This window comes from Panthera leo, chromosome B1 (assembly GCF_018350215.1).
Source record: "Panthera leo isolate Ple1 chromosome B1, P.leo_Ple1_pat1.1, whole genome shotgun sequence".
NCBI lineage: Eukaryota > Metazoa > Chordata > Mammalia > Carnivora > Felidae > Panthera > Panthera leo.
Window position 1 is genome coordinate 186831354 of NC_056682.1, and position 24373 is coordinate 186855726.

The 24373-nt window shown below is 37.6% G+C and overlaps 1 long non-coding RNA gene across 4 annotated transcripts in view; it reads right to left on the reverse strand.

The window, feature by feature from the left end:
- Positions 1–8531: 8531 nt before the first annotated feature.
- LOC122218575 overlaps positions 8532–24373 on the reverse strand; it is a 40392-nt gene continuing 24550 nt past the window's right edge. For 2 of the 4 annotated variants that reach the window (XR_006202011.1, XR_006202008.1), the window contains 2 exons: positions 22038–22182; positions 20238–20553 (listed from right to left, as the gene is read on the reverse strand). This is a non-coding gene — a long non-coding RNA (uncharacterized LOC122218575). Of the gene's footprint in view, positions 8990–20237; positions 20554–22037; positions 22183–24373 lie in introns of those variants that run through there. The other 2 variants (XR_006202010.1, XR_006202009.1) reach the window with 2 other exon arrangements.

Genomic DNA, 24373 nt, shown 5'->3' on the forward strand with positions numbered 1-24373 from the left:
TTAGCTCTCTCACTCAAAAATAAACATTTTTTTAAATAATAAAATAAAATAAAATAAAGAAATGATCAACAAATGACAAAGCAACCTGTGGAATGTGACAAAATATTTGCAAATCATATATCTGAACTCATACAACTCAATAGAAAAAATAATAATAATCTGATTAAAAATGGGCAAAAGACCTAAATAGACATTTTTCCAAAGAAGGCATACAAATGGCCAACAGTATATGAAAAGATGCTCAACATCACTAATCATCAGGGAAATGAAAATCAGAATCACAGTGAGATATCACCTCACATCTATTAGAATGGCTACTATGAAAAGATAAGAAATAACAAGTGCTGGCAAGGATGTGGAGAAAAGAAAACCCTGTGCACTGTTGGTGGGATTGTAAATTCATACAGCCACCATGGAAAAAAAGTGTAGAGCTTCCTAAAAAATTACAAATAAAACTACCCTATGATCCAGCAATCCCACATCTAGATATATATCCAAATGAAATGAAATCACTTTCTCTATGTGATCTCATTTATACACGGAATCTAATAAAAGCTAAACTAATAGAAAGAAAGGAAATTGGTGATGGCCAAGGGCAGTGGGTGGGGTTAGGGAAATGGGTGAAGGTGGTCAAAAGGTACCAACTTCCAGTTATAAGAGGAATACGTTCTGGGAATCAAATGTACAGCATGGTGACTTTAATGATATTGTGTTGTATACCCGATAGTTTCTAAGAGAGCAAATGTTAAAAGTTCTCACTATACACACACACACCGAAAGTAATTATGTGGGTGATAGATGTGGTAACTAACATTACTGTGTAAGTCGTTTGATAATAGGTACCTATATCAAATCATCACATTGTACACCTTAAGATTACACAATGTTATATGTCAATTATACATCTACAAGCTCAGAGGAAATGTAGTGACATTTATTTTATGTACTAGTTTGTGACCCCTTTTAGTGAATGCTTTGTGTGGATTTAAAAGCAATTTGTGTTCTGATTTTTTGGATGAAGCCTTCCGCAAATGTCCATTAGGTGAATTTGAGTAATAGTTGCTAATAGTTTAGGTCTTCTGTATCCTTACCAATTGTGACTACTTGATCTCACTCTAATGGGAGAGGATAATGGAAACCGCCAGCTATAATTGTGGATTTTTTTTGTTTTTCTTTTAAGTTCTAACAGATTTTGCTATATGTCCTTTAAACTCTGTTATTGTTATATAATCATTGATGATTTTTGTGTTTTAAGATGGAAGAACCCCTTATTATCATGATAAACAGTCAGCCTTTATCCCTGGCAATATTCCTTCATCTGAAGTCTATTTTATGTGATACTAACATAGCTGTTCCTACTTTCTCATCTCACTGTCTGCGTGCCAATATTTTTTTCATCCTTTTCCTTTAAATGTATCTACATTCTTATATATAAATTGAGTTTTTATCACCATCAGGCAATTAGATTATGCTTTTTAATCTAGTTTGACAATCTCTTTTAATTATATAACTTTTTTTCAAATTTTTATTGAAGTTCTGGTTAGTTAACAAATAGTGTAATCTTGGTTTCAGGGTAGAATTTAGTGATTCATCACTTACATATTATACCCAGCACTCATCATAACAAGTGCCCTCCTTAAAACCCATCACCCATTTAGCCCATCCACAACCCATCTACCTCCATCACCCTCAAGTTGTTCTCTATCATTACGATAGATGGTTTGTTTCCCTCTCTCTTATTTTTCCCTTTCCATAAGTTCATCTGTTTTGTTTCTTAAATTTCACATGAATGAAATCATATGGTATTTGTCTTTCTCTGACTGACTTATTTTGCATAGCATAATACACTCTAGCTCCATCCATGTCATTGCAAATGGCAATACTTCATTCTTTTAGGTGGCTGAGTCATATTCCATTTTACATATATATGTGTATATATATGTATATATGTATATATATGTACCTATATATACATATGTATGTATATATGTATATATACATGTGTATATATATATACATGTATCTATATGTATATATACGTGTATATATATATGTATATATATATATATACGCGTATATATATGTGTGTGTATATATATGTACCTATACATATATATGTATATATGTATAGGTACATATATATATGTACCTACATATATATACATATATATATATATACACATATATGTACCGTATCTTTTTTATCCATTCATCAGTCAGTGGACATTTTGGCTCTTTCCATAGTTTGTTATTGTTGATAATGCTGCTATAAACATCAGGGTACATATACTCCTTCAAATCTGTTTTTTTGTACCCTTTGGGTAAATACCAAGTAGTACAATTGCTGGGTCATAAGGTAGTTCTATTTTTACCTTTTTGGGGAAACTTCATACTGTTTTTAAGAGTGGCTGCACCAGTTTGCATTTCCACCTACTGTGTAAGAGGGCTCCCCTTTCTCCACATCCTTGCCAACATCTGTTGTTTCCTGTGTTATTAATTTTTAGCATTCTGACAGGTGTGATGTGGTATCTCATCATGGTTTTGGTTTATATTTACCTGATGATGAGTGATGTTGAACATCTTTCCATGTGTCTGTTAGCCATCTGGGTGTCTTCTTAGGAAAAATGTCTATTCATGTTTTCCTCCCCTTTCTTAACTGGATTATTTGTTCTTTGGGTGTTGAGTTTGATAAGTTCTTTATAGATTTTGGATACTAACTTTTTGTCAGATATGTAATTTGCAAATAGCTTCTCCCATTCTGTAGGCTGAATTTTAGTTTTGTTGACTGTTTCCTTCACTGTGCGGAAGCTTTCTTGAAAAAGCAAAAGCTTAAATTCCCAGTAGTTCATTTTTGTTTTTGTTTCCCTTGCCTCCAGCAATGCATCTAGTAAGAAGTTGCTGCAGCTGAGGTCAAAGAGGTTGCTGCCTGTGTTCTCCTCTAGGATTTTGATGGTTTCCTATCTCACATTTAGGTCTTTCATCCATTTTGAATTTATTTTTGTGTAAAGTGGTCCAATTTCATTCTTCTGAATGTTGCTGTCCAGTTTTTCCAACACCACTTGTTGAAGAGACTGTCTTTTTTTCAATTGGATATTCTTTCCTGCTTTGCCAAAGATTAGTTCGCCATATGTTTGTGAGTCCATTTCTGGGTTTTCTATTCTGTTCCATTGATCTATGTGTTTTTGTGCCAGTACCATGCTGTGTTGATGATTACAGCTTTGTAATATAGCTTGAATCGTAGAACCATGATGGCTCCAGCTTTGCTTTGCTTTTTCAGGATTGTTTTGTCTATATTTTCTGGATCTTTTCTGGCTCCACAGAAATTTTAGGATTGTTTTTCTAGCTCTGTGAAAATACTGGTATTATTTTGATAGAGATTGCATTAAATAAGTAGATTCCTTTGGTTAGTATATACATTTTAACAATGTTTTTCTTCCAATCCATGAGCATGGAATGTTTGTCCATTTCCTTGTGTTCTTTTCAATCTCCATCATAAGTGTTCTATAATTTTCAGAGTACAGATTTTTTTTTTACCTCTTTGGTTAGGTTTAGTCCTAGGTATCTTACTGTTTTTGGTGCAGTTGCAAATGGGAACGATTCCTTGATTTCTTTTTCTGCTGCTTCATTATTGGTGTATAGAAATGTAACAGATTTCTGTATGTTGATTTTATATCCTCTGACTTTGCTGAATTCATGTATTAGTTCTAGCAATTTTTCGGTGGAGTCTTTCAAGTATTCTAAATAAAGTATCACGTCATCTGCAAATGGTGAAAGTTTGACTTCTTCCTTGCCAATTTGGATGCCTTTTATTTCTTTTTGTGGTGTGATTGCTAGGGCTAAGACCTCCAGTACTGTGTTAAATAGTAATGATGAGAATGGACATTCCTCTCTTGTTCCTGACTGTAGAGGAAAAGCTCTCAGTTTTTCCCCATTGAGGATATTAGCTCTGAGCCTTTCATATAGGGCTTTTATGTTGTTGAGGTATGTTCCATCTATATCTACTTTGTTGAGGGTTTTTTTTTTTTTTATCAAGAATAGATGCCATATTCCATCAAATGCTTTTTCTGCATCCATTGAGAGAATCATATGGCTCTTATCCTTTCCTTTATTGGATTAAAGTTGATTGATTTGCCAATATTGAACCACCCCTGCAGTGCAGGAATAAATCCCACTTGATTGTAGTGAATAATTCTTTTAATGTACTGTTGGATCCGATTTGTTAACACCTTCTTGAGAATTTTTCCATTCCTGGTCCTCAGATATACTGGCCAATAATTCTCCTTTTTAGTGGGGTCTTTGTCTGATTTTGGAATTAAGGTAATGCTAGCCTTGTAGAATTAATTTGAAAGTTTTCTTTCCACTTCTATTTTTTTCGAAAAGTTTGAGATGAATAGGTATTAATTCTTCTTTAAATGTCTTATAGAATTCTCCTGGGAAGCCATCTGGCCCAGGACTTTTGTTTGCTGGGAGGTTTTTGATTGCTGATTCAATTTCTTTGCTGGTTGTGGGTCTGTTCCAATCTTCTATTGGTTCCTGTTTCCATTTTGATAGTTTGTATGTTTCTAACAATTTGTTCATTTCTTCCAGATAACCTAGTTTGTTGGCATATAATTTTTTATAGTATTCTATTATAATTGTTTGTATTTCTTTGGTGTTAGTTGTGATTTCTCCTCTTTCATTTGTGCTTTTATTTATTTAGCTCTTTTCCTTTTTTAATAAGTATGGCTGGGGATTTACAATTTCATTAATTTTTTTCAGGGAACCAGCTTTAGTTTCATTGATCTATTCTACTGGGATTTTGTTTGTTCTTATTTCTATATTGTTTCTTTCTTTTTTTTAAAGTTTATTTCTTTTGAGAGAGACAGAGATAGTGTGAGTGGGGGAGGGGCAGAGAGAGGAGACAGAGAATCCCAAGCAGGCTCCACACTGCCAGCACATAGTCCAATGTGGGACTCGAACCCACAAAACCATGAGATCATGACCTGAGCTGAAACCAAGAGTCAGACGCTTAACTGGCTGAGCCACCCAGGTCCCCGTATATTGTTTATTTTTGTTCTAATCTTTATTATTTCCCTTCTTCTACTAGCTTTAGGCTTTCTTTTCTATTACTCTTCTAGCTCCTTTAGGTATAAGGTTAGATTGTGTATCTGAGACTTTTCTTGCTTCTTGAATAGGCCTGTGTTACAATAAACTTCCCTCTTAGGACCGCCTTTGGGGCATCCCAAAAGTTCTGCACTGTTGTGTTTTCATTTTCATGTGCCTCTATGTATTCTTTTATTTCTTCTTTTATGTCCTGGTTAACCCATTCATTCTTTAGTAGGATGTTCTTTAACCTTCATGTATTTGTGGTCTTTCCAAATTTTTTCTTGTGGTTGACTTCAAGTTTTATAGTGTTGTGGTCTGAAAATATGCATGTTGTGGGGCACCTGAGGGGCCCAGTCAGTTGAGTGTCCGACTTCAGCTCAGGTCATGTGGTTCATGGGTTCGAGCCCTGCATTGGGCTCTATGCTGACAGCTCAGAGCCTGAGGCCTGCTTTGGATTCTGTGTCTCCTTCTCTCTCTGCCCCTCCCCCACTTATGTTCTGTCTCACTCTGTCTCTCAAAAATAAATAAATGTAAAAAAAATTTTTTTTAAAGAAAATATGCATGTTGTGATCTCAGTCTTTCTGCACTTATTGAGGGCTTATTTGTGGCCCAATATGTGATCTATTCTGGAGAATGTTCCATGTGCACTGGAGAAGAACATGCATTCTGCTGCTTTAGGATAAATGTTCTGAATATATCTGTTAAGTTCATCTGGTCCAGTGTGTCATTCAAAGCCATTGTTTCCTTGTTGATTTTCTGCTTAGATGATCTGTCCATTGAGGTAAGTGGGTTGTTAAAGTCCCCTACTATTACTGTATCATTATCAATCAGTTCCTTTATGTTTCTTATTAATTGATTTATATATCTGGGGGCTCCAATTTGGGGACATTATTTATAATTGTTAGATCTTTGTGAAGTATAGATCTCTTAATTATGATACAGTGCCCTTCCTCATCTCTTGTTATAGTCTTTAGTTTAAAATCTAGTTTGTCTGATATATGTATGGTGACTCTGTCTTTCTTTTGATGCCCATTGGCATGATAGATACTTTTTCCATCCCCTCACTTTCAATCTGCAAGTGTCTTTAGGTCTGAAATGAGTCTCTTATAGACAGCATATAGATGGATCTTGTTTTATCCATTCTGATCCCCTATATCTTTTACTGAAGCATTTAGTCCCTTTACATTCAGAGTGATTATGGACAGATATGAATTTAGTGCCATTGTGTTGCTTGCACAGTTGGTGTTACTGGTGATGTTCTCTGGTCCTTTCTAGTCTTTGTTGCTTTTGGTCTTTTTTTCCCCAGTGGAAGAGTCCCCTTTAATATTTTTTGCAGGGCTGTTTAGTGATCACAAACTCCTTTAGCTTTTGTTTGTGAGGGAAACTCTTTATCTATCCCTCCTTCTATTCTAAATGACTGCCTTGCTAGAAAAAATATTCTTGTCTGCATATTTTCCCCATTCAGCACATTGAATATATCATGCCATTCCTTTGTGGTCTGCCAAGTTTCTGTGGATAGATCTTCTCTGAATCTGACCTGTCTTCCCTTGTAGGTTAAGGGCTTTTTTCCCCATGCTGCTTTCAGGGTGCTTTCCTTGTCTGTGTATTTTGTGAATTTGACTATGATATGTCTTGGTGACAGCTAGCTTTTGTTGAATTTAATGGGAGTTTTCTGTGTTTCTTGGATTTTGATGTCTGTTTCCTTCCCCAAATTAGGGAAGTTTTTAGCTATAATTTGTTCAAATAAACTTTCTGCCCCTTTTTCTCTCTTCTTCTTCTGAGACTCCTAAGATATGAATGTTTTTATGCTTTAAGGAGTTGTTGAGTTCTCTCAGTCTCAATTTGTGATCCAATACCTTTCTTTCTCTATTCTTTTAGCCTTATTATTTTCCATAATTTTATCTTCTATATCACTGATTCGTTCTTCTGCTTCATCCATCCTTGTCATTGCATCTCAGATACATCATTTTTTATTTTGACATGAGTAATTTTTAGTTCTTTTATCTCTGCAGTAAGGGATTCTCTAGTGTCTTCTATACTTCTCTCAGGCCCAGCTAGTACCCTTAAAATTCTTGTTTTAAATTCTGGTTCAGGCATTTTATTTATATCTGTATTAATTAAATTCCTGGACATTACTTCTTCCAGTTCTTTTTCTTGTCATTTTGTCTAAGTCACTATTTTTTGAGTGATTGTTAGGAAAGCTTGTTATATTCCTGCTTCCAAGAGTAATGCCTGTATTAAGAAGTCCACTGGGGCACCTGGGTGGCTTAGTCAGTTAAGTGTCCAACCCTTGGTTTCAGCTCAGGTCATGATCTCACAGTTCATGTGATCCAGCCTGTGTCAGGCTCTGTGCTGGGCTTGGAGTCTGCTTAAGATTCTCTCTCTCTTCCTCTTCCCCTGCCCCTCCCCTTCTTGCATGCATGTGCTCTCTCTCTCTCCCTCAAAAAATAGAATAGAATAGAATAGAATAGAACAGAATAGAATAGAGTAGAATAGAATAGAAAGAAGAGGTCCAAAAGAAAAAACGAAGAGAAAAAAAACAGGTCATATACTGTTTGGGCCTGGTGCTTAAGGAAGTGTTTCACAGTGTGCACTTTGCTGATGTGTTTTGACTGCTCCTTCCCTCAGGTCAGTCTTCTGCAGTTTCTCCTTGCCTACAGTAGGGAGTATTTGGACCTTGTCCATTGTATGGCAAGTTTTAACTAGGTGTATTTTGGTCTGCTTGTTAAAAAAAGCTAGATAAAAAAGAAAAGAAGGAGACGAAGAAGAAGAAAAAAGAAGCAGCAGCAGCTAGATCCTATGTCCCTTAGAGCTGAAGTTTTGCAGCACTCTATGATCAGTAGACTTGGTGCTTGTGAGGGGTTTGTGCTGGTCCTCTGAGAGAGGGGCCTGCTGCACGGATTCTCAGATGAATACTTGCCCTCATGGAAACGCACCTGCAGGGCTCAGGGTGGTGGGGCTTGGTGTAAGTGGCTTTGGCATCTACTGTGTGGTACTGTTTTGCTCCCTGAAGTCAGTGATGATGGATTGGGGGGAAAATGACTTTGCTCCATTGTCTCATTCTTGGAGCAGGGAATAAGTACCTGCCATTCTAGAAGAAGCAAGCAATCACCCCTTCTGTGCTCCCAGCTTCGGTCAGATCCCCGCCTTCACCTGTCTGTGTCTGCGGTATCTTCCTGCCAGGCAACACAGTACCTGTGCTTTATCTCAGGTACGTGGCTGGGTTTCAAAACTCCAAATTTTAGGGACCTATATGGCATGGACCCACACTGATCCTCTGGGGGAGGGTCTTATTGCACTGTGGCTGGCGCGAGTTTGTCCCAGAAAACAGTTGCAGGACTACACAGTGGTTCAGAATTTATGCTAAAGCACAGCAAAAAGCCAGGACCAAAGTTTGCTGCCTTCAGCCAGGGTCTTTGTTCCTATGCTAGTGAATAGGGCAGCACGTTCACGCCGCCAATTCTTTTGTCCCCAGAGTGGCCATGCCACCTCTCCCAAATGGACTCCAAGAAGGGAACGTCTCCCTGTGCCACCCAGGGTATCCTCAGACCATGCTGCCCACACCTGGGTCTCTGTCCTCCTTCCCCATTGGAGCACCGTTAAACCCACCAAGCACTGCCCTGGCAATGGCTTGGACTTGTAAAACTTCAAGACTTTGTGCTCCACTGCTTATACAAACTTGCGGTACTCAGCCCTTCTCCTTTTCCCAGTCAATGGTTTTAGGGAAGAGTTTTTCTTGTGCAATCCCCTGCATGTGACTTCACTCTCTCTCTTTCTTTCTTGCTCCTCCCTCATAATCAGGGCTCCCTTCCTTCCGCAACACCTGCAATTCTTAAATCCCCCAAAACCACTCTCTGCAACTCCTCCAGCAAGAAGCACTAATTTCTACTCCTTCTCTTCTTACCTACAAGAAATTTTAAAAAAAGAAGAAATTAATATCATAGTCTACAAGATATATTGCACTGAAAATTTGACTCAAATGTAAGCTTAAAAAATTGTAATAAAGTTCATAACCCTATTAGTGCCTTGAGTTATTGCCTTAAAGCCTCAAATTTTATTTTTCTAAAAATCTGTGAGGTGTAAGGGATATTTTCAGAAACAACCTTACTTTATGTATAATTTTTTAAATGTATGTATTGTACACCTCTTCACTTTACCCATTGTTTTGCAAATTAGTTATTTATACATTCCCAAAATGTGCATGCCCTAAGGGCTGAGCTTAGCACTCTGATCTTTGTGAACCTCTGAAAATGTCATTTTCAATAGAGATTTTCTTTTAAATAAATATATGATTTCTATAATGAACAAGTAGTGCCAATTGCCAAAAAAAAATGACAAGGAAAAAGCAACTCTTAATGTATCTATTAAAAGGAAAGCTTGAAGAAAAAAAAAGGAAAGCTTAGGAATATATTATTCTGAAGTCATTTAAATTGCTAGTAACTAAAATTCTAAAATTAAGTAAATTTACATAGTCTAACACCACTTTTATTTCTTAAAAGAGTTATATAAGGAAATTGACTCTTTGGAGAATGTCATGCTTTGGACAATTATTTAAATTAATGTTCCATAAATCACAATTAATCTTATTTAGCAGATTAGCTCATATAATTAGTTTACGTATACATGATTAGAACAATAAAATGCTCTCAGTTATGTAATTGTTTATAATTAAAATGTTAATTTACTGCTCAATTTTTAAATTTCCAAACAAAATGTCTGATAAATTTGTTTATCAGGGTGGGAGAGAAGAAGATAATGCATTTCAGTAAATGTCAGTATGGTTGAATGTGTAAATCTTGGAAGTAGATATAAAGGATTTGACTCCTTTTTGACAGCATCCTAAAAGTGAAAAAGGAAAACACACACACACACACACACACACACACACACCACATCATCTCAAAAGCCTTATCCATGCAGAACACAGACTTATTAGAGTTTTGCTTGAATCTGACTTTAAAATCTATGGTAATTCTGTATCATTTGTCTCTGACAGTCATATCACCAGGAAAGAATTAATCTATCAGAGTTACTGTCTCTTCCTCTTCTTTCCCTCTTCTATATGCCATTCTTATCCTTTCTCCTTCTCTCCTTCCACCTTTCCACTTTCTTTTTGTCCTTTTTTCCTTTTTTTCTCCTAATGCCAAAAAAAGCTTACTTAATTAAACCACAGGTCCTAATACCTGATGTCCTAGAATTCCATAATTAAAGGCTTCTCTTTCATGGAAAAATAGATAGAAATATCTGCCCCAGCCACAGAAGGAAATAATGGGTTGGGAGTGTATGGTAGTTGTAATCCAGGCTGTTTCTAGAACCAAACAAGAAAATTCAAATACGTAAAAATTAGTCAGACTTCAACTCTATTTCATGAATAAGAATTAATACTGAAAATACAGAGATGTCATTTTCAAGTTTATTATTTTAAGACCGTCTTTAAGGCTTTCCAGGAAGGCTTTAAAAACAATTTTACTCAATTCTCAGAAGGTAGCTCTTATAGATTCAGTTGTGTCCCCCCAAAATTTATATATTGAAGTGCTCACCCACAGTACCTCAGAATGTGACCTTATTTGAGGATATTATATTATTGCATGTATACTAAATGTCCAGAATAGGCAAATCTATACATGGAATGTGGATTAGTGGTTGCCAAGGGCCGAGGTGGGTGGTGGGGAAGTGGGGTGATGCTACTATACAGGGGATTTCTTTTTGGGAGGATGAAAATGTTCTAGAATTGACTGTGATGACGGTTGCACAACTCTGATTATAATAAAGCCCATTTAGTTTTGCACTTTAAATGAATGAATTGCATGGTATGCAAATTACATTTCAATAAAGCTGTTAAAAATAAAGGCTACACTTTAAAAACATTTACAATTGACTTGTCCCATTACAAGAACTGCATTGCAGAGAAGAAGGATTATTGCTCTCACTAGATCCATCTCCTAGCTTCTCACCACATCAAAATTATAAATGTTTATTTATAGCTAGTGTATATCCAAGACCTTCTTCAAGATTTGTCATGTAGTGTGCTAACCACACTGTGTCACTGAAGGAGGAGAAATGAGACACCATGACGCTCATCAAGGGAGGGAAAGTTAATCTTCTCATCAAAAACAATCAAACCTCCAAAGAGTTATTTTAACATACATTTGAAATCGTCCTGGGGAGTAAAATACTAAGAGTCTTTTTGTTATTTGAGATTTTTAATTTTTTTTTTTTTGACATTTTTAACTTTTAAAATATTTGACTTTTGACTTATGGGGTGCCTGGATGGCTCAGTCGGTTAAGCATCCAACTGTTGATTTCGGCTTAGGTCATGATATCACAGTTCGTGGGATGGAGCCCCTGCACTGACATCACAGGGCCTGCTTGGGATTCTCTCTTTCCCTCACTCTCTGCCCCTCTCCCACTCATGTGCATGTGCACTCTCTCTCAAAATAAACAAACATTAAAAAAAATAAAATAAAATACTTGACTTGTAATTCTGTTGTTTATAAAAGAGCTAATAACCCTGCCAGTCTCCCCTCTAGAAATGTACAAATCCACATATAGTCTTTTTTCCCCACAATAGATTCTTTAACTACAGACATGTCTTTCCGAGGATTGTCGTTTCTCACCAACGTGTTCAATTTAAAGAAATCAGGCATGGTGAGAAGGAGTAGGAGAGAGTATTTCTGTAGAGACCAGCATACTACAAGTGTAAGCAAGATAAAGACATGTTATGAAATCCATAGTGGTTTTCTAGTGTGTATAGTAGTTCTGAGATTCTTTGTGCTATGTCAACATGCAGGTCTTTGAAATTTTGAGTAACCACAGGGCATCCTTTCTTCTGTGCTAGAGCTGTGTGCTGCGCAGAGGTGAAAACACAATGAATTCTCTTCCAGCGCTGCCCTCAGGTCCAGGCAGTAAGGGCCCTTGCCCTTGGCCTCATGGTTTAGAAGGTCACAGTAAATCACAAAACACTCCAACTCCCAATGGCATTAAAGAGCACGTGGGCTTCTGTGTCTTTTAGGACCAGATGCTAAACAGCCTCTCTTGTGAATAACGCTATTCAGGGCCTAGGATGCTTTTCCATCTCTCTTCTTTTGTGTCCTTGGTGGTTGGGATAGAGTTGAAAATTGTGATTATAAAGCTAAAGATGTTGAAGACAGACAATGCTTCAGAGTGTAGGAAGGATTTCCTCTAAGAGTGCCAACAAATTAATCTATCAGATCCTTCCTCTCAACATAAATGCCATACATACTTGCATAAGAAAGTATCATTTCCTATCAATGTTCCAAACCGTGCTTCAGGAAGTACTTACGAATTAATTAGCATAGTATTTGCAACAATGCACATGGCAATTGATGGACATTTTGTAATACTAATTAATATTACTTAACTCTGCATTACATAATTTAAGACATAATATGTGTGAAGCTTGACAATCTTTATATTAGCGATTTGATAGACAATGAATTCAAGGATGGGAATAGTTTTATTTTTGTGCATGTATTTAATATGACAATTATATTTTAAAAATGAATAAATTTCAACTTTAATAATTTTGAGTGAAAATGTTGAAGTTTATTGTTATTTGTAGTTTTGAATCATCTACAATAGAAACAACTTTTTGAAAACTTGGGAAACTTATTTTAATTTTTTGACATTTTCTATTTATTTGTATGAAAATATATTGAAATGTATTCACTTTGAATACACTAGAATTGTTTAATCACTTATATAATTGCTATTAATAGAACATAACTCAAGGGAAAATATTATAATAACATAATTATTGATATTGCTGAAATGGAAGCAAGAAAAATAAATTTAATGGAATAAATACATAGTAATTTATGAAGTTTTATTTTATCAGTCCTCCAAACAGCATTATTCCATCAACGCAAGACCCAGACATATATAATTAATGCTTAAATTGAGTAGTTCTCACTATTTTGCTAACATTCATATAAAAACCATAGTTTTGCACATATTTTTGAGTTTATTGTACATATGTATTTGTCAGGGTAGGCAATTAGAACATGTTTTACACAATAGTTTGTTGCCTTGATTTATAACCTTTAAATATTTAGACCTATGGTAAATAGACCTGCATTTGCACTTCTGCTTCAGGACTACACAAGTATTAGCGGCAAGACGGTTCCCTCATAACTTTGGGGATCTTACAGGTCATGTTTTGTTTGCACCCTGTTTTGATGGTGGTGGCAACATAATCTGCCTTGTTTTCCATGGCTCTCTTACACAGAGCAGATTTGCGGTGAGATTTATATATCCACAGTCATGGTCTGCTGCACCATACGGTTCTGGGGGTTCATAGGGACCAGCCAGCCAGTGCAAGGCAGGTGTATCTCTGGAATTCTTTTATATAGACCATGGCTGCAGAGATGTACTGATATGAAGTCCAGTACTGACCAATCCACATTCACACTGAAAATGAACTTGGAATGACGATCCATTTTTGACAGTAACAGCAAGTTGCCCACCAGGTGTCAAAAGGACACAATAGAAATATGAGCTGGAACCAGTGAGTCCCATCTTGCGGTGGTTTCATATGATCTGAGCCCTACAGTCCTTTGAATTATAACTGCCATGTTAAGTTCACCAAGTTGGTTGAAAGTGCTTCAAGACTCTCCAACCTGCTTTGTTACAAAGTCGCTGTATTAGTTTCCTGTGGCTACTGTAATAAATTAGCAACAAATAGTGGCCTACAATAGAAATTTATTCTTTCACAATTCTGGAGGCCAAAAGTCAGAAATCAGTTTCAATGAGCCAAAACCAAAGTGTCCACAGGGACATTCTTTCTCCAGTGGCTGAAAGCGAAACTCCATTATTGTTCCTTCCATTTTCTGGTAGCTGCCTGTAAGCTTTGGCTTATGACCAGATCACTTCTGGCTAGGCCAGCTGATTCCCTGTCTGCCCTGTCTTCACACAGCCTTATCTTCTGTGGGTAGTAAAATCTCCCTCTGCTTCACTCTTATAGGGATACATGTGTTTACATTTAAGGTCCACTGAATGACCCAGAATTCTTTCCCCACTTCAAGATTCTTAACATAATCACTTCTGCAAAGATTCTGCCATATAAAGTAACATATACAGGCTCTAAGGATTAGGCTCTGATATATTTAGGGGGACTATTTTTTAATCGAGACAGGTACACAGTCATTTTAATATCATAGTTTTTTAATCCTACTTTTTCAGAGTTCACCATAATGAACCTAATTCTTTTAGCTATTTCATTGCTAAGAATTACTTGTAAGATTTTACCTAAAATCATAAGTCTAAATGTATTTCTTAAATGCACATTTCAAATTCATAAGAGCTATGAATATAATAAGCCACTACTACACATTATAGCATATGAAATTTCAAACATTCCCATTTTCTTAATAAAAACTGTTAACACAAGGCTCTGATTCTCTTATATGTTTTAACACTTAATTTAAAAATTTTCCAGACTTAAAATTTTAAGTCTTAAGGTTGAGAGTAACCATCCTAATTAACTGATGTTGTCACTATTAATGATTTAACAGTGCTCTTTTGGGGGACTACCCTTACAATGTTAATTATTCATGCCCTGGATTATCATACCAAGGTTTGCAGTACATAAATCCAAGTAATCCTCTAAATCAGTATTATCTTTACCCAGTAATATGTGGTAGGTACGTGTGTGTGTGTGTGTGCGTGCACGTGGTTTTTTTTTAACGTGTGTTTTTTCTTTAAGTAATCTCTATGCACCCAACAAGGGGCTCAAACTCAGGACTCCAAGATCAAGAGTCATTCACTCCACTGACTGAGCCAGCCAGGGGCCCCATATGTGGTAGTTTTAAAAATATATCCACAAAGTCTTTGATTCTCCTTACTTTAAAACCTGAAGCTTAATTTCCTTCCCCTTGAGTGAGGCTGGACTTAGAGCCTCACTCTTACTTCAAAGATTAGGTCATAAGAGGCATGTGGCTTTTTACCTGTTCTGTCTTGGATCACTCACTCTGGAGGATGTTAACTGACATGCTGAAATGACTCTCAAGCAGCACCAGGGACAGAGTGACATGGCCAGGAACTCAGGCCTCTTGCCACCAGCCAGTGAAGAAGAGGCATCCAGCCAAGTGCTCCTTGAGAGAGGAGCTGTCTCCAAAGTGGATCCTTTAGCCCCGAGCCCCTGTCAAACATGCAGATGACCCTCGATTGGGCTGACACCTTGACAACAGTTTTGTGAGAGACTGTGAGCTAGAACCACCCAGCTAAGTTGCTCCCAGATTTCTGGCTCTCAGAAACTGGGAGATAGCATATGTTTGTCATCTCTAGCCTTAAGGTATGGGGTTCTTTGTTAAGCAACTATAAATAATTCATATAACTAGAAGCAATCTCCACATCTTTCTGGATACCCCCTGCATCTTAGAATTGCATATAATTAACAGTGAACAATTCATTGTAAATGTAGGCTGGTGAGACTTTGCCTCAAACATTATTTGACTCAGGATCAAACTGTAAGATTTTATGGATAGATATATATATATATATATATATACACACACACACATATATATATACGTATATATATATATATACACATACATATATATATGAATATATAAGAATATATATATATTCTTATTTTAATTACAAATAAACCAAATGTAGAATTCAGAAGCCACTGGATATGTACAAATATTATGTGCATCTTATACAAATGCGTTTTTGATGATTAAGAATGTTTTAAAATATTAACCACAGTACCTCAAAATAAAATACAATTGAACTTTTAAAAACTGGAAATTATGAGAGATATTACACAATTATACCATACTGCTGGGCTGAACTGTGACCCACTAAAATTTATAGGTTGAAGCCCTAACTCCCAATACATCAGAATTTGTACAGTAAAACCTTGGATCACAAGTAACTTGTTCTGCAAGCGTTCTGCAAGACGAGCAAACATTTCTAATAAATTTTAACTTGATAAAGGAGCGAAGTCTTGTAATGCGAGTGGTACCTGACGCTGAACGTCACATGATCGCAACTGAGCCAATGGTTCATGAAATTCGATTTGATATGCAAGTGCTTTGGATTACAAGCATGTTTCCGGAACAAATTATGCTCACAAACCAAGGTTTTACTGTATTTGGAGATAGGGCCTTTAAAGATGTAATTAAGGTTAATACAGTCGTATGGGTGGGCCCTAATCCAATCTGACTGGTGTTCTTATATGAAGAAGAAATTTAGACACACACATGAGGCACCAGGGATATGTGTGTGCACAGAAAAAAGGGGACACACAGAGAAGGCCTTCATCCGCAAGCCAAGGAGAAAGGCAGCGAGAGAAGCCTACCCTGCTGACACCTTGATCTTGCACATCTAGCTTCCACAACTGGGAGAAAGTTCTGTTGTTTAAGCCCCTCAGCTTAGTTTGTTATGGCAGCCAGAGCAATCATATACCTTTCCAAGAAAGGTCAAGGGAACTTCCCCATGCATTCTTTTCCAGATCAACCAGGTCTTGCTCAAATTAATAGACAGTATTAACTTTAGGGCAATATTTTAAAATGTTGCATGAAACCAAATACACAATACCCCAAAATACACATCCCATTTTGTAATAACTGTTCTTGCCACCATGGAAACAATAAAATTGCCAATTTTTAAAATCAGATTTTGAAATATCCTGGGGTGCCTGGGTGGATCAGTCGGTTTAGCGACTGACTGTGGCTCAGGTCATGATCTCATAATTCGTGAGTTTGAGCCCCATGTCGGGCTCTGTGCTGACAGCTCAGAGTCTGGAAACTGTTTTGGATTCTGTGTCCCTCTCTCTCTGACCCTCCCCAGCTTACGCTCTGTCTCTCTCTTTCTCTCCCTCTCAAAAATAAACATTAAAAAAACAATTAAATATAAAATAAAACACTTATCTTTGGAATACCTCAATTTGAAGTAATTGTTGTGAGGAAGAAGATTCTAAAATGAGTCTTTCAAGTAAAAAGAAAGTTTGTTCAGGGCACCTGGGTGGCTCAGTAGGTTAAGGGTTAAGCGTCCAACTTTGGCTCAGGTCATGATTTCTCAGGTTCATGAGTTCGAACCCCACATCGGTCTCTCTGCTGTCAGCTTCAGAGCCTGCTTTAGATCCTCTCTCCCCTTCACTTTCTGCCCTTTCCCCACTCGCACACACACACGCTCTCTCTTTCTCTCTCAAAAATAAATAAGCATAAAAAAATAAAGTTTAAAAAAAAAAAGGAGGAAAGTTTGTTTGATCCAACTCTCCGTTTTTACTCACCTTCTGTTATCTTCATTCTAAAATCTGAACTTTTGCTATCATACAAGATTTTTTTTCTTTTCTTTCATTGTGGTAAAATACACATAACATAATACATACCACCTTAACCTAGACAAGAATTTAAAATGTCTTTTTTTTCTGGGATCATTTTATGACTCTTTTATCAATTAATTGGTCCATGGTTTGTTGTTAGCCACTGAAAGCTGTATTTGTCATGTTTGAGTTTGAAATTCAGCGAGAAAAATAGAATGTTGTTTCAAAAAAACAGTTTGTTTTCTATACTTTTTTAGTATCATACAGAAACATTATGGTCCTTACCATGTGTACATTCATTCTATATTCTGGGCTTATCTCACATCCCAGTTTTTGTTTCACATATAGAGAGTATCTCAATTTTTTAACATATCAAAGCCAGAAGGTTTTTGTTTGTTTGTTTGTTTTAAGTTTATTTCTTTATTTTTGAGTTGGGGGAGGGGCAGAGAGAGAGGGAGTGAGAAAAAATCCCAAGCAGGCTCTATGCTGTCTGTGCTGGGCCGGACACGGGGCTTAATCTCACGAAGTGTGCCTTGACCTGAGCCAAAATCAAGATTGAGACTCTTAACTGACTGAGCCACTCCGCTACCCCTATTTGGTTGGTTTTATGCTTTTGTTTTTTAGGCGCAGTGTACCCAAGAACTCCCACCCCCTTTAAGATTTGCCTTGTGACCAGAATAGGAGGTGGCCTCATGACCCTCAAGAAAGTTGAGATATTGTGGCATTCAGCAAGGAATAGGGAAAGTAGGACTTATTGTCTTGAGTTGAGAAACAGCAAAAGGCCATTTGATGTCATATATTGAAATTTTTTTTTATTGTTTATTCATTTTTTGAGAGACAGAGACAGAGCGTGAGTGGGGGAGAGGCAGAAAGAGGGAGAGATATAGAATCCAAAGCAGGCTCCAGTCTCTGAGCTATCAGCATGGAGCCTGACGTGGGGCTCGAACTCATGAACCGTGAGATCCTGACCTGAGCCAAAGTCGGATGCTTAACTGACTGAGCAACCCAGGTACCCTGATGTCATATATTTAGATGAGTTTATAATACTTATCAAGTAAAACTTTCAGGATCATAAAAGAGGTTACAGTATTTGCCCACTGAAATAAAACATTGATGATCTAGGAGTTGCATGATTGTCCAAGAAGCAAATACTTAAGGATCTCTTTGTTCTTCAAGATTTCTAAATTTTAGAATATGTGACACCAAGTTTTGTTGATTATACCGAGCAGCTGATTTCCTCTTGAGCATTGCCTGTTAAATTTTACTTTCCCACGTAAATTGTAAGACACTTAAAAGTCTTTGAACCTAGGGGCACCTAGGTGGCTCAGTCGGTTGAACGTCCAACTTCAGTTCAGGTCATGATCTCGTGGTTCATGGGCCTGAGTCCCCCATCGGGCCCTGTGCTGACAGCTCGGAGTCTGGAGCCTGCTTTGGATTCTGTGTGTGTGTCTCCCTCTCTCTCTGCCCCTTCCTCACTGATGCTCTGTCTCTTTCTGTCTCTCACAAATAAGTAAACATTAAAAAAAAAAATTTTTTTTTTTTAAGTCTTTGAACCTAAAGGTTTCCAACAAGGAAAAGTAAAACCCACAAAAGCGAAAGGACTCAAACAATGGATAAGTTAACTCTGATCCATGTGATACATCGGGTACTTATATACAACATTAAATAGTTTTATGAAAAGTCTCAGGCTCTGAGAGTTAAAAAATAATCTGGCTTTCCTCTTGAGGAGTCCAGCTCCTGGTTTAAAAAACTAATGTGGGATTTTTCAGTCCTGATCGCAGCCAATCACAAAGACCCTAAGTGGCAGGCCTCACAAGGGAAAGCCGCCCTCCCCATGCCGGACTTGACGCAGAGTCGGTACATTGCAATCTCTGAAGGGACTTGCAGTCAAGGTCCCGGGCTCCCCTGGCTGGTGGCTCTTACATCTCTATCTGCATTCCTAGCTCAAGCTTCTGTGTTCCTAGGTGTCTTTATCTGAGGCCTTGGGCTGAGGGCCTCTTCAGGCGCCTCTGCCAAATCCTTCTTATTGGGCAAAGGGACAAACCTTGAAGATATTCTTCCCCTTTATCAGTATTCAATATTCCCACCCCACCCCACTCCACCCCCCATGCCGCCCCCTGGCGTCTGTAAAAATACCACACACTTTTGTCCGGGGTTCCATCAACAGTGAGACAACCCCATACCACAGTGACCTAGCAGATCCTGGGCCAGTACGCCATTTTGTGGGGGAAAATTGAAGAGCAGGAGTTGGCACTTTGTCTGGTTGTAGCCTTTTACATGATCTCAGTAAATGATTAAAAACTTAACTCTTTCGTTTTTGGCTTGTCGCTTTCGTCAGTTACTCTGATACGTAGCCTCTCAGCTCTCTTTTCCACAGCTCAGTTGAGCTCCTGATACCACCCCGCCCCACCCCCACCCCCGTTGATGCATCCAGGTCATCTAACATAACAAGCAATATAACTAGTTCACCTCTGACATCCCCTACTCTTGAGTTCGTCAAGGTGAGTCTTCCTAATAAGGCAGAATGGATCCTGAGCAAGAGTACGATGGGCAAATCTGACTACATGGTCTACAGAGTTAAGACTTACTAATGTGGCTTTATTATTTATTGCAATGTATGGATCAAACACATTTGTATTCAAATATAAATACCAAAACCTATTTTTCATAGTCAAAGAATCTTACTCTGCCACACATGAAAATGGATATATCAGAATGTTTTCGGTTTCAAGAAAGAGAAAACTGAACACAAAGTGACTAACATAAGAAGAATTTACTAGCTACTCTAAATGACAGACCAAGACATAGGGCAGGCTTTAGGCACGGTTTGGTACAATGTAACTGGTCTGTGTCTCAGTCTTGTTTTCAATTTTTCACCCCTTTCTTTCTTTGTGTGCCCTTCTTATCCGTAAGTAGGTTCTGTGAATAAAACACAATGGCTTCAAGAGTTCTAGACTTCACATCTGTGGGTCATCCTACCTGAGGCAAAAGAAGGTCTTGGCTGTCTCAAAATTCCCTCTCTCTGATTAGGCCAACTCTTAAACCAATCATGGTGGTTAGAGGAGTTTATTGTTCCAACTGGCTTGGTCCAGGTCAGATGCTGTATTCTTTAAGCTGATGGCTGGAGTTACATCCTCCTAAAACCACATGATATCCCAAATAGAAGTCAGAGTCTATTGAGAAGAGGAGAATGGGTACCGGGGAGTTACGAAAAGATGGCAAATAAATTGCGCAATACAGAATTGACTGTACCTTTTTTATTTGGTCCAGAAATTAACATACAAACCACAAATTTTGTCACTACTCCTAGCTTGCTTACTTAGTACAACATTTTGCACAACCACTATTTCAGGGCCATATTTAAAGTGTTTCTTTACACAGGAACCCTCTTGCACTGTTGGTGGGAATGCAAATTGGTGCAGCCGCTCTGGAAAGCAGTGTGGAGCTTCCTCAGAAAATTAAAAATAGATCTACCCTATGACCCAGCAATAGCACTGCTAGGAATTTATCCAAGGGATACAGGAGTACTGATGCATAGGGGCACCTGTACCCCAATGTTTATAGTGGCACTCTCAACAATAGCCAAATTATGGAAAGAGCCTAAATGTCCATCAACTGATGAATGGATAAAGAAATTGTGGTTTATATACACAATGGAATACTACGTGGCAATGAGAAAAAATGAAATATGGCCTTTTGTAGCAACATGGATGGAACTGGAGAGTGTGATGCTAAGTGAAATAAGCCATACAGAGAAAGACAGATACCATATGGTTTCACTCTTATGTGGATCCTGAGAAACATAACAGAAACCCATGGGGGAGGGGAAGGAAAAAAAAAAAAAAAAAAAAAAAAAGAGGTTAGAGTGGGAGAGAGCCAAAGCATAAGAGACTGTTAAAAACTGAGAACAAACTGAGGGTTGATGGGGGGTGGGAGGGAGGGCAGGGTGGGTGATGGGTATTGAGGAGGGCACCTTTTGGGATGAGCACTGGGTGTTGTATGGAAACCAATTTGACAGTAAATTTCATATATTAAAAAAAAATAAAATAAAATAAAAAAAAAATAAAGTGTTTCTTTACAAAAAATTGCTTTGCCATCAAATTATAAAACACATCATCACTGTAATCACTGTTGGTGGTGGGCAGGGGTGCGGGGAAGACTTTAAATTTTTAAAGTACTACTGGGCGAATTAACCTAAACAAGATTATAGCAACTTCAAAAGTGTCTCAGCCGCCTCCATTCCTAAAAATAAGTTGGTGACAGGAGGTGACTTGAAACACTCAATAAACGATAGTGTCAGTTTTATGTGGGTTTAGCTGTTCAAATCTTTGGACCAAACGAGATGCAGGTGATATGTTTGCAGTATGTCAAAGGCAAGGGGAAAAAAGGAGCAATGACAACAAAGAGAACAGCCTCAAGACCTTCCTAATGTCTTTATTAGCCTTCCCTAAACACTGAGTACTTTCTATGGATCTAAGATCTAACAAATGAATTTATTAGCTACTTCCAGTCAGTGCTGATGGCATGGCATTTAACCAATTTTAAATTGTCATGGTATAAAATATGTAACTTAATTGTATTATTCTTATCTGTCTAATTCATTCATACTGAAAAGAACAGAAAGGATTTCTACCTAACAAAAAGTTTCAAAGCATACCTTAGGTGCACATAAACAAGGATGATTAATACGATCCTTCCTGGAATCTATGAAATTCAGTCAAGATGTGGCCTTTTCTCCTATAGCAACAGCTCATCTGTACATTTTTAAAAATCTGAATCAGATATATGGATGATGTTAACATCTGTAAAACAGATATTTAAACAATGTCTCAATGTGGTAGCACTGGGAATATAAAGACAAACAAGACAGTCTCTGTATTTAAAGATCTCACAGTCTACTGTTCAAGGCAGAGATGTAAGCAGAAATTAGCCCCGAGATCCCAGGAGATGGAGGGATTAGCTTTGCCTAAATGTATAAAAGGCACACAGAGGAGGTAACACTTGAACTAGATCTTAAATTATGGGTAACACTTTTATAGTTAGAAGAAAGAAGTCATGGCATTCTAAGAAGAAAGCCAAACCCAGGTTAATAAAAAGAAGTGTGGAATTTCTGGAGCAAAGGGTACTTGGATGATATCTCTGAACCCAGAATTATGTTGGAGTCTGCAAATGACACTGATTCTGAAAATGCTAAGGCTTGAGACTCAATTTTACATGAAGTGAGAGTCGATAAAGTATTTAAGAAGGGCAGTAGTGCAATTGGTTTTGCTTTTCAGAAGGATGGCCATGGTAGAGTGTGGCTATAAAGATGGAGGCCAGCTAGGATAAGGTTTTAAAGTCCAGGTGAGAGATAATCAAGTTCTGGATTAAGTCCATGGCGAGAGTTCAGAAAGGAGATATTTGAATGCAGAGACGCTTCTGAATTTACAATTAAAAAGACTAGGTAGGTGAGTAAAGAAGCAACAGTTAAGACGACAAAGAACACCAGATTTGCAGCCTGGAAGAGTTGGGTGGATGCCAGGTCCTGCCATTAACTTGCTTTCTGATCTCATAAGTTATTTTACCATTATTATTATTTTTTAATGTTTATTTTTGAGAGAGAGAGAGAGAGCAGAGGAGGGGCAGAGAGAGAGGGGGACAAAGGATCTGAAGTCGGCTCTGTGCCGACAGGAGACAGCCCTACATGGGGCTCAAACCCACAACCCACGAGATCATGACCTGAGCCCAAGTTGGACACTCAACCAATGGAGCCACCCAGATGCCCCAATTTTACTCTTATTATTTATTAGGTACGTATAACCTACCTAATTGGTTATTGTGATGATTAGATATAATATTTATAAGCCTCCTCCATATCATTAGTTTTTTATGATTATTCATGATGATGATGATGATTAATCAGAGTATGAGAGAGAGGGAAATCCTGGAACTCCTTCTAGGTTTTTGACATAGATGGATGGTGTCATGGATGGTGTCATGAACTAGACAAGTGACAGAATATGTTCTTGGAAGTAAGCATGAATTCATCTTCAGTCTCTATAAGACTCCAGGTCTAGATGTCCAGGGGACAGTTGAAAACATGGACCAAGAACTTGGGAAAGAGAGTCTATGGTTTAACATACAAATTTTAGAGCTTGTCAGTATATAAATGATTTTTTGAAGTAAAAATAGTGAATGGAATTAGTCAAAGACAGAAGAGCCAGAAAAAGCATTCTAAGAACTGAACTCATGTTAAGTGACCTTGAGCCTTGCCTTAAAAAAAAAAAAAAAAAAAAAAAAAAAGAATTATTTCTGAAGTTCTTTTAAGAAAGGGCTATCATTGGGGCACCTGGGTGGATCAGTTGGTTAAGCGATTGACTCTTGATTTTGGCTCAGGTTATGATCTCATGATTCTTGGGTTCAACACCTTATTGGGCTCTGTGCTGACAGAGCAGAGCCTGCTTGGTACCCTCTCTCTCTCTCCCTCTCTCTGTCCTCTCCCCCTTCTCACTCTCTTTCTCTCTCTCTCTCTTTCTCTCAAAAATAAATGAACATTTAAAAAAAAAGAGAGAAACGTCTATCATTTCAAAACTTCCACTTTGTATTAGTGTAGACTTGCTTTTTTTAAATGTATTTATTTATTTATTTCCAGTATAGTTAACATACAGTGTTGTGTTAGTTTCGGGTATACAATATAGTGATTCAACAATTTTGTTTTCTTTTTAAAAATTTTTTAAGTTTATTTAATAAATAAATAAACAAACTTATGAGACAGCATGAGCAGGGGCAGGGCAGAGAAAGGGAGAAGAGACAGAATCTCAAGCAGGCTCTGCACCATCAGCCTACAGCCTGATGCGGGCTCAGATCATGACCTGAGCCAAAATCGGGAGTTGGATGCTTAACTGACTGAGCCACCCAGGCACCCCTGATTTAACAATTTTGTACATCACTCAGTACTCACCACAATAAGTATACTCAATGTAGGCTTGCTTTTGCCTTTCGGAAATCCTTTCG